The sequence below is a fragment of the Hipposideros armiger genome, unplaced genomic scaffold (genome assembly GCF_001890085.2).
Source record: "Hipposideros armiger isolate ML-2016 unplaced genomic scaffold, ASM189008v1 scaffold_159, whole genome shotgun sequence".
In the NCBI taxonomy this organism is placed as follows: Eukaryota; Metazoa; Chordata; class Mammalia; order Chiroptera; family Hipposideridae; genus Hipposideros; species Hipposideros armiger.
In genome coordinates this window covers 119,993-130,244 of record NW_017731509.1, presented here as the reverse complement: position 1 = coordinate 130,244, position 10,252 = coordinate 119,993, and positions in this window count along the sequence as shown.

Sequence of the window (10,252 nt, the reverse complement as noted above, 5' to 3'; positions counted from 1 at the left end):
AAGGAAAAGTAAACTTGCTTGTACCTTCATGACAGTAGATAGTTTTATAATTTGAAACAAGGGGCCAGCTGAAATTGGGCCTATACCCTCCTACAGAAACGGGGAGATAGGAGCCCTGTCTCCCTTGATAATTACATTTGGAAGAGATCGTTCTCTTAGTTCTTGAGAAAGCCATTTCTGGGTGGTAGCACTGGCAATAAGCTTTGAAAGAGCTTTACATCTCAAAGGAGCAGGGAAAGGATTTAGGAATACAAATTTTCTAAAGTAAATACTGCAAGGAAATGGAGGTCAGGGACCCAGCATCAGGAAGAAGCCTGCCCAAAGTTTAGCCAAGCCGAGGGGAACTTTAAGGCTCTCCTGGCCAGGGGCCATTCTTTTGCACTTAGGTAAACGCATGCGAGGAAGCTGAGAACACAGTGTCAAAAAGGTTAAATCCTAGACAGAAACAACATATGTCCGCTATGGAAAGACAGCTAATAGACTGGAAAAGCTTTTGACAGGTTGCAATAGGAACAAGGTAAAATCCTGTACTTAGATTTGAAAAATGGATACACATTTTCAAGAATACAGTAATTTTACCTATCATTTCAGGTAAATAAAATTTCAAGTTTCAATTGTTTCAAACTCACTATAAACCCAGAGTTATACTTGGTTTCCTAAAATAACTGCATACTCAGTAAATGGAAGTATAATATAAAGTAAAAACTACTCTGGAGTGGCCATACCTGAAGTAGTATCAAATCTTAGGAGAAGCAGAATTGCCCAAGTTCCCTCAAATGAAATGAGCAAAAACACAGAAAGTAAAGACTGTGTTTGGGATTCCAAAAATACTGTTTTAAATAATTAATGCTTACACCTGACTCCTCAATTTTTCCCATAGTCTAACTTGTAGCATTCATTCAACAAATGATTCCCAAGTGGCTAGTATGTCCCAACTCCCTTCTTGTTTATCTAACTTTATTTTCTCAAGGTGCTTACATTCATTGGGTAGGTACAAAAAAAACCAAGTGTATAAATATATATGAAATACCGTATTTCCCCATGTATAAGATGCTCCCATGTATAAGATGCACCTTAATTTTGGGGCCCAAAATTTGAAAAAAAAATGTATTACATAAAGTTATTGAACTCAAGTTTTATTCATCATAAAATTCATACAACTCCTCATCACTGTCAAAACTCCCAACCATTAGCTTGTCCTCATCTGTGTCTGATGACGAATCACTGTCTTCATATATTGCCTCATCCTCAGTTCCATCTATGGCATTTGAAATGCCACACTTCTTAAATGACTTGACAACGATCTCAATCTTGATATTATCCCAGGATCTTTTCACCTAGGTCCAAACTTCTCCTGTAGTAGGTTTCTTCACTCTTCCTGCTGGTGTCAAATTGTCCCCAGAAGACTTCATCCATTGGTTCCATTCATCTCTCATGGCAGCTTTAAAGGGTTTGTTAATACTGACATCAAGTGGTTGAAGCTGGGATGTCAAGCCTCAAGGTATGACGGCAAGTTTTGTTTTTTGCTCTGCAGAAATCTTCTTTGTGTTTTTTGTTATGTGTGCCCTGAACTGATCAAGCACCAATAGGGAAGGTTTGCATAAGAGCCCACCTGGTCTCGTGCTCCAAACTTTCTCAAACCAGATCTTCATCCCATCCTGATCCATCCAACCTTGTCATGAACGTGGACAATCACTCCTCAAGGAATGTCTTCTTTTGGCATTGTTTTGTGTTTGAAAATCAGCATAGGAGGCAGCTTGGTTCCATCGGCACAACAAGCTAGACAACTGTATAATGGCTCTTTTCATGTCCACTTGTCTTCACAGTTATAGTTTTCACGCCCTTCTTATCAACAGTTCTGTTACTTGGGACATCAAATTGAAGGGGGACTTCGTCCATATTTGCAATCTGTCCCAACTCAAACTGATATGTCTTCTGACATTGAATGACAAAACAGTGAAATTCAAGGACCTTCTGCTCAGAGCTTTCAGGCATCTTTTGGGCAAGTCTGGTGCATGTACTCATGCTTAGTCCATTCCCTTTCATGAACCTAAAGCACCAATTGTGTCCTCCTTTGAAATCAGTAACTTCTTTTTCATCAGCAATTCTTCTTGCCTCATGCTGAACCATCTTTGTGGACCCAGGAATTCCAATTGCCCTTTGTTCTTCAATCCATATCTTCAATTCCCTCTCTAAATCTGGCTATTTTGCTGACTTGCCTTCTTCTGCTGTGGCATTTTCAGTAGGGTTTCTTCTTCCCGTAGCCTGTCTCGGATTGTTTTCTCAGTTGGAGCAAGACCAAACTTACATTCAGCAGCACGATTTCCATTCACTTTTGCAAACTGGATCACTTTTAACTTGAATTCAGCACTGTACGAAAATATTTTCTGAGCCATTTCTGGGCATAACGTGGCAAAACGTAACCTACCATAATATACCAGTAACAAGTGCGAAACAATGAGCGCAAAGACAACAAGAGCGAAAAAGCGGGAAATGCAAGTGAAAAAATCTACAACCACTGTATAAGAGTCACCCAGTTTTTGACCCCAAATTTTTCCAAAAAGTGTGCATCTTATACATGGGGAAATACGGTAGTTATGAGTGCTAAATAAAGGAAGATAAAAGAGAAGAGGACAGATGTAGAAATGATGAGGAGGGGGTAGAACCCCACTAGGCCCTTTCCACAGTACGGCCAGGCTGGACTCCATCACAATAAACATAGCCCATATTCCGTTTGCTCTGACAAATGAGGTTTTGCCATGATAACAGCAGGTATACTAATCATCACAGATTAATTGGTAAGATCATTTTAAAGTGATCAACAGCCTGCCGCTTATCACTAAAATAGATGAAGTCTTAGGCACATTTCAAAACAAGAGCAGTGACTTTTCACTCCTGCAATGCTGATTCCTGTCAATTTGTACCATATACTTTGTGGATTTGCCTTACATGCTGCCTGTTTTCTTTGGAAATCAGCCCTTCTAAAAACTGAGTTTCCTTGCATGAAAGTAAAAGCTGTACTCAGTGCTTCGATTTATCTAGGGGGTTTCCTTTGAAATAATAAAAACAATAATGGTTATACGACTTTTGTATATTAGTGTACATTGTACTCATTTTTACTTACATGAATATATATAGTACTTTATATTTTGAAACTACTTTTCCAGCTATTAATTCATTTAATCTTCACAACGATCCTATAAAGAATTCTTATTCCAATTTTACAAAGGAGGTAAGTCAAGGTCACTGATGACAGTGCCCGAAGTCCTACGCTTAGCAAGTGGCAGAGCCACCAACACAAAAACAGGACAAGCCATTTAGGGTCTGTGCTGAGAGAGGCCTCCATGTTAACAGTGCTCTCTTTCCCGATTTAGAAATGAGGAGTTTGGACTAAGTGAGGCTTAGGTCCCTTTTAGCTCTAAGCCTGTGGTTTTTGCTTTGGTGGTTTTTGTAATTACAACTTCAACTCTGCATCCCTGTGGTACATCATGTGGTGATATATTTGCATGATTAAAAGACCTTCCAAAGGCAAAGTTGTCTATCAGAGGAAAAACAACTCACGTGCCCCCCTTTTGTGAAATTAAGAGGCTAGCTGACAATATATCTAAGATCTTTTCCAATTCTATTATTCTACAAAGTGTTTGATAGAACTGTAGTTTTTGTAGAATTGTATAGTTTTTATTATATAGTGCTTTCGTTTTTCTCATCTGTTTCTACCGTTAACTATGCTTACCAATATTTGTACATTTTTTTCTGTAAATTCACATGAAAATCTGTTTGCACCCCCTAAGTATACATGCACAGATCATTCAGAGGCTCAGTAACTGCCAACTGATTCCCCCAACTAGCAATGAATTGGAGATCTGCCTTTATTGGACAAATGGATTTAAACACAACTGATTCAAGAATATTGAAGTGTTCTTTTCCCAATCTCAAGTGACATTTCATTCACTGGAAATTTAGTTTCTAACCAAGGACACAAATAAAACCACATTCAATTGGCTATGCTTATTCTCTCTTTTTTTTTTTTTTTTTTTTTTAGCTGAGCCACCCTGCTACCTGTTGTCAGCTCAGCTGCTGCTGCTCAGCTTGGGCTGGGAATTGAACCACTGTTGCTCAGAGCTCAAACTCTTGAGTGAGCTCTTAACCAACTGAGCCACTCGGCCGGCCCCAATTGGCTATGCTCTATGAGAAAGGTTGTACCTACACAGCATACACTCTGAGGAACTTGGCAAAATTTCCAGACCCTTCCACACTGAGAATGCGATTTGCGATGGCATTTTAACACCAGAGTAACTGACCAAAATCCATACCCTGCCCTTACTTAAATGAGGTAGCCCACCTCCAACTATAAAAATAAAATTTATAATACACAACTAAAGAAGCAAGGCAAAAGAAGAGAAGAAACTCTACAACTCAGTTGAATTTATATCCTAGAGATTAGGCTCCTTGTGTATGAGGCCTGGGGGCAAAGGAGGAAAATGGGTTTCACACAGTCCCCCATGGCATGGGCGAATCACGTCTGCTCTGGGACCTCAGTTTCTCATCTGTAAAACAAGGGGGTTGGGCCAGCTCAGTGGTTCCCAAACACAGCTGGACATGAGACTAGGAAGGGGGAGATTAACACTCACTCACTCGCTCACTCACATATTCCCACACCTTATCAGAGATCATTGGATCAGACACAGGGGAAGGGAGCCAGCAGAAACCTGTATTTTTAACCAGCGGAGAAAGAGGCATTACTGATCTCTAAAGCTCTCCTGCTTCCTGCAGTCCTACCACAACACCAGCTGCCCACTCGCCTCCAGCTTCTGCCCAGATGCCAAGAATCCGTGAGCCCTCAACTTATACTTGTCTACAACCCCTCCATCACCCATTCCCACCCCTACATAAGCAAGTACGCAGCCAACCCATACTGTTGTATCTTTTGCTTTATAATTGTCTCTTCCTTCCATAATTGCTCCATAATTATCTCCTTTCCCCTAATCCTAGGAACATTCCCATTCTACTTAGGTAAGAATTTCTTGGCTGTAATTCACAAAATATTTTATTTAACTCTCATAATGGTTAAGAACAAAGTTTTGGAATCAGACAAACTACTCTGCCACTTATTGTCTGACATTAAGTAAATCACGTGACCTCCCTAAGCCTTACTTTCTTCTTCTGTAAAGTGAGGATAATATTACTTTTTTCACTGGATCTTTGTGAGTAGATAGTTTCTTCCCAGTAAATATTGTCATTGGTTTTGTTGCTCTCACTTTAAAGAGAGAAAATCCTTCTGGAAGAATATAATTCAGAGGCGAAAAAACCCCCAACAATTTTCAGTTAAATGAACTCATGGTAAAAATAAACACACACACATTGGACTGGGCATTGGAAGATCCGGGACCTTGTCCCATCTCCTCATTTTGTAACCTTCGTCAAGTCCCTTAACCTCCCAGATGGTAAAATAGCCTGTCATATAGCTTTAAGCTTTTGCCAGTTATGAATTTCTTTCTTCTCAGATCTAAATTCATAATTTATTGCCTGCCATTAGAAAATGGAATGGGGGCCTTTTAAACAGTTTTTGCTTTGCCAAGTGGCACAATGTTAAGCTATGTCAGTAGAGGGCACTGGAGAACCGTTGCCTAAAGAAGGGCTTTTGCCTCGTCCTGCAGCACACGCTGCTCCATCAGCATCCAGCTCCTGCAGCAAGGGTGGCTTCCCCAGAGCCTGGCTCCTACAGGGAACAGTGGGTAGCAGCTTCTCCCAGCATCCTCTCCCCAAGGCAGTTTTGCACTATAGTGTCTCAGGTAATAGTGTTCCCAAGCCCCTAGCAGGTGAATTTCCTGTAAGTTCAGAGGGCACATTCCCAGCAAGTTCCACTGATGAGACAGCAAAGCAAATTGTGTACCATCCGGCCAGCCACAGCAGAGCCTTCCACAAGGTCTGGATCCAAGTCCTGGGTTTGAGGGAAGGGTCTCCCTGGGGTGCTCCACTTCAGCCTGAAAAGTACTGGCTGATCCTTTTATCTGCTCTTCCTGTATTCTTCAGAACTCTCTTTACCTCTTATTCACTAAATCCTCGTTACTCTAATCACACTAGGGTTGATAATTCTTTAAATTAAATTTTCCCTATTCAACACTGTGTAGTTTTTGTCACCTGATTGGGCACTGACTGATACACAGCTCTAAGGTTTTGAGACCCAGAAATACCAATTTCAGAGGTGATATTATTAGGAAGAGGGTCATCTAATTTCACTGCTAAGCCACCCAGAGGGGCATTATTTCTGCAGTGAGATGTCAGTAGAGGGAAATAAGGTGTTTAGAAGAGGAGAAGTATATTTGAAGGACGGATAAAACTTCATTTAGGATGCAAAAGATACATGCCTTTTAGCATCCAAAATCAACTGATTAATTAAGAGGGGACATTCAAAAGCTCTCATTTATATCTGAATAGCCAAGATTTAGCCAAACTCTGAGGTTAAGGACAGTCTTCCAGACTGCCAAGACTCCTGACACCTACTGCAAGTTTGGGGGTTCCCAAAACCACTCTTGGGTTTGATAATTTACTAGAAAGACTCAAAGGACGCAGTATTATATTTAAGGTCACATTTATTACAGAGAAAATATATAAATTGGAACCAGTCAAAGGAAGGGACACATAGGGTAAAGTCCAAGTGGGGTCTAACCCTGGAGCCCTCTGTCCATAAGTCATCCTCTCCATACTGACTTATGGACAGACAGCATTACCTCTTCCTGGCCATGATGTGTGACAGCATACATAAGTATTACCAATCAGGGCAGCTTACCCCAGCTTTGGTGTCCAGAGTTTTTACTGGGATTTATTATGTAGGCATGATTGATTGAATTATTGCTTATGTGGTTGAACTCAATCTCCGGTACTCACTTTCTCCCTGGAAACTGGGCTCATATCACATGGGCCAGAGGGGTCCACCATGAGCCACCTGGGTAGCAGGTAGCATAAATTATCAAGTGAAGTCCAAGGGGCTTCATGAATAACAAAAAGATACTCCTATCCCGCAGGACATTCCAAGGGTTTAGACGTTATCTCCCAGGAATCTGGAACAAAAACCAGAGCTCTCTTTGGGGCTGTTACATTCCTTACTACACATACTCCACATACATTGGCGAGCTGAAGTAAAAGAAGCTATAGTAATTATTACACTAAAACCAGATGCTATTGCTTACATAGGTCAGTCTCATTAAAAGGATAATGTAAGAGGTGATCAAAAAATACGGTGAATGTTTAAATTACAAAAAAATATTACAGTAAAAGACACATTGCTATTAATCCCCCTCAAAATATTCCCCCTCACTTTAAACACACTTATCCCATCATTCTTGCCATTTTCTGAAGCAGTACTTGAAGTTCTCTTGCATGAGTGTCTGTAGTTGCACTGTCATGGCTGCCTCGATGTCCTGAATGAGTTTGACTTTGGGGAAGAGCCAGAAGTCGCACGGTACCAGATCCGGTGAATAAGGTGGATGAGGACACACTGTAATGTTTCTATTTGACAGAAATTTCTGTATACCAGAAACCATGTGTGACGTGGAGCCTTTCCGTTGTCATCAACAAATACAGTGAATGCTGCTGTCGAGTGCCATCCAACGGAAAGGCAGGGATCTTCAATACGGGAAGCGGCACATCAAACCTTAGTAACAGTGTGTGACAAGTTTTAGCTTGTTCAGTTCAGACAGTGGGGTGTGAGCTATGGCTGAGAGAAGGCGTGTTTTAAAGTGTGCCATAAATCATCCTCCATCATGACAACACTCCATGTCACACATCACTTCTGGTACGGCAATTTCTGTTAAATAAAAACATTACGGTGTGTCCTCATCCACCTTATTCACTGGATCTGGCACCGTGCGACTTCTGGCTCTTCCCCAAAGTCAAGAGGATTCAGGACATTGAGGCAGCCAAAGACACTCATGAAAGAGGACTTCCAGAACTGCTTCAGAAAGTGGTAAGAACGATGGGATAAGTGTATTTAAAGTGAGGAGAAGTATTTTGAGGGGGAATAATGGCAATGTGCCTTACATTGTAATAATTTTTTTTTAATTTAAACATCGATCGTATTGTTTGATCACACCTCATAGATTGCATATATATAAGAAGAGGGAGCCTCCAAATGCTATAAGATTTGCTACTTCATCATTTTCCACCTGTTCTTTCAGCTTTAGCACCCAAGGTTTCATGCAACCACATGAAAAGTTGATTTGCAAGTCAGATTAATCATATTAATTTCCCTTCCTTTTTTTATATTATAAAATTTTTATTTATATACACTAGCATACTTCATGTCATAGGTTTGCCTCTGAAAGCATGAAGAAACTATTCTATGCTTGTCTCATCTCTCCCCAAACCCAGGACGGCTTAGCATGTATATCAAAATATCACTGTCCCCATTAGATTCTGTGGTCATATGTGGTCTCATCTGTCCTCTTCTTGTTCTAACTGGTTTTATATTCTAAATGATTAAATAACTGTTTTACATTTGTACATATTCAATTACATCAGGAGTGGCTCCAGGAAATTTCAAAATGTTATTATATACAGTGAATGGGCAGACTGTTTGAAATAGACATAAAATTTTATTTCCATGGCTTCCTTTGAATTATTTGTTCCAGCTAAACTGTATGAGGTAAAAGGCAAAAAAAAAAAAAAATAAAGGTAAATCAGTCAAGGAAAACAGATTGGTTACCCATAAATTCATGGTAACCAACCTTGGTATACCAAACTTCAAACTTCCAGTCCATCCTTGTGTCTAGTCAACTCATTCTTCCATTATTTTGACCTAATACTCTAACCTCAAATCTTAACGCTCCCTTTTATTTTTAAAACTAAGCACATGATGTCACCACTTACTTTACAGATAAAGTACAAGAATTATGTATTTACATGTACACACACACACACACACACACACACAAATGCCTCCTACACTTGCCACCAAATATTCAAACTTGCCCTATATAATGAGCTAAACTAACAATGCTTCTCCTTGGTTAAAGTGTACACACAATGCTTCTCCTTGGTTAAAGTGTACACACAGCCCCTTGCCTATCTAAGGGAAGACCCTCCCTACATATTTTCAATTTCATCGTCTTTTCTCTGGAAAATTGCATTATTGTTTATCCCTCTTATTCCTTTTCTTTTTTATATATTGCAACAACTTCCTGGATTCTCCCATTGGTGTTTAAACACATTCAAGTCTTGCCCTTTAAAAAATAAAAATATTTCCCTCAATGCTACATCCTGCATCAATAAGTAGCCTATCTCTCTCCTTACCATTAAAGCAAAATGTATATGAAGAAATATTTCAACTTGTCTCCAAGTCACTCCTCTAACTACACTGGTCTAGAATTTGGCCTCTGTCATTTTACTGAAACAGGACTCATAAGGGGCACTCAGCATCCTGCTCCTAAATCTAGTGGGTATTTATAGGCCTTATCTTGCTTAACTTCTAAGCATTGTTTGAGTCTGCTGGCCACTCCTTCCTTCCTGAAATACTTTCTTCCCCATCATCCCAGGACATACTCATAATATTTTCTTGATTTAGTTATATCTATGGCTGCTCATTTTAAATGCTTTTGCCTTCTTTACTTAGTCATTTAATGTTGAAACTCCTAAAAGTTCTATCAGAGACCCTATTATATCGTTATTTTGAACTTTCTTTTTTGGAACCATCATCTATATACTCAAGTCTCCATTGCTCCTAAACATAGGTGACTCCCCAAATCTTTATTTCCTGCTTAGATAGCTCCTTTGTATTTCAAGTGTGAATTTATAATAGCCAACTTGACAAATTGTCTCAAAAACTCTTTAGACATAATGCATCCAAACCACACTCATAACTCCACTTCTTTCACCAAAAATTTTACCCTCTAGTGAAGGTCCACATCTCATCCATTCAGTTAAATAAGACAGAAACCTGGGATTTATCTCTGATACCTTCCTCTCCCATATACCCTATATCCAATCCATCACCAGGTTGAGGCAATTTTACCCCTTAAGAATTTCTTAAATATATCTACTTTTTCTATCTCCACAGAAACATCCCAGTCCAAGGCACCATAATCCCTTTACCAGACACTAACAAGCCTCCCCACACGATCCCTGTTCATGTCTGTACTTCTTACTCACCCCAGTCTAATAGATTCACCATGCTAAGGCAGAGGGATCTGATGTCGTCTCCTTAAAACATGTTAGTAGCTTTCTATTGTTTTACTTTTTTTTTTTTTTTTTTTTT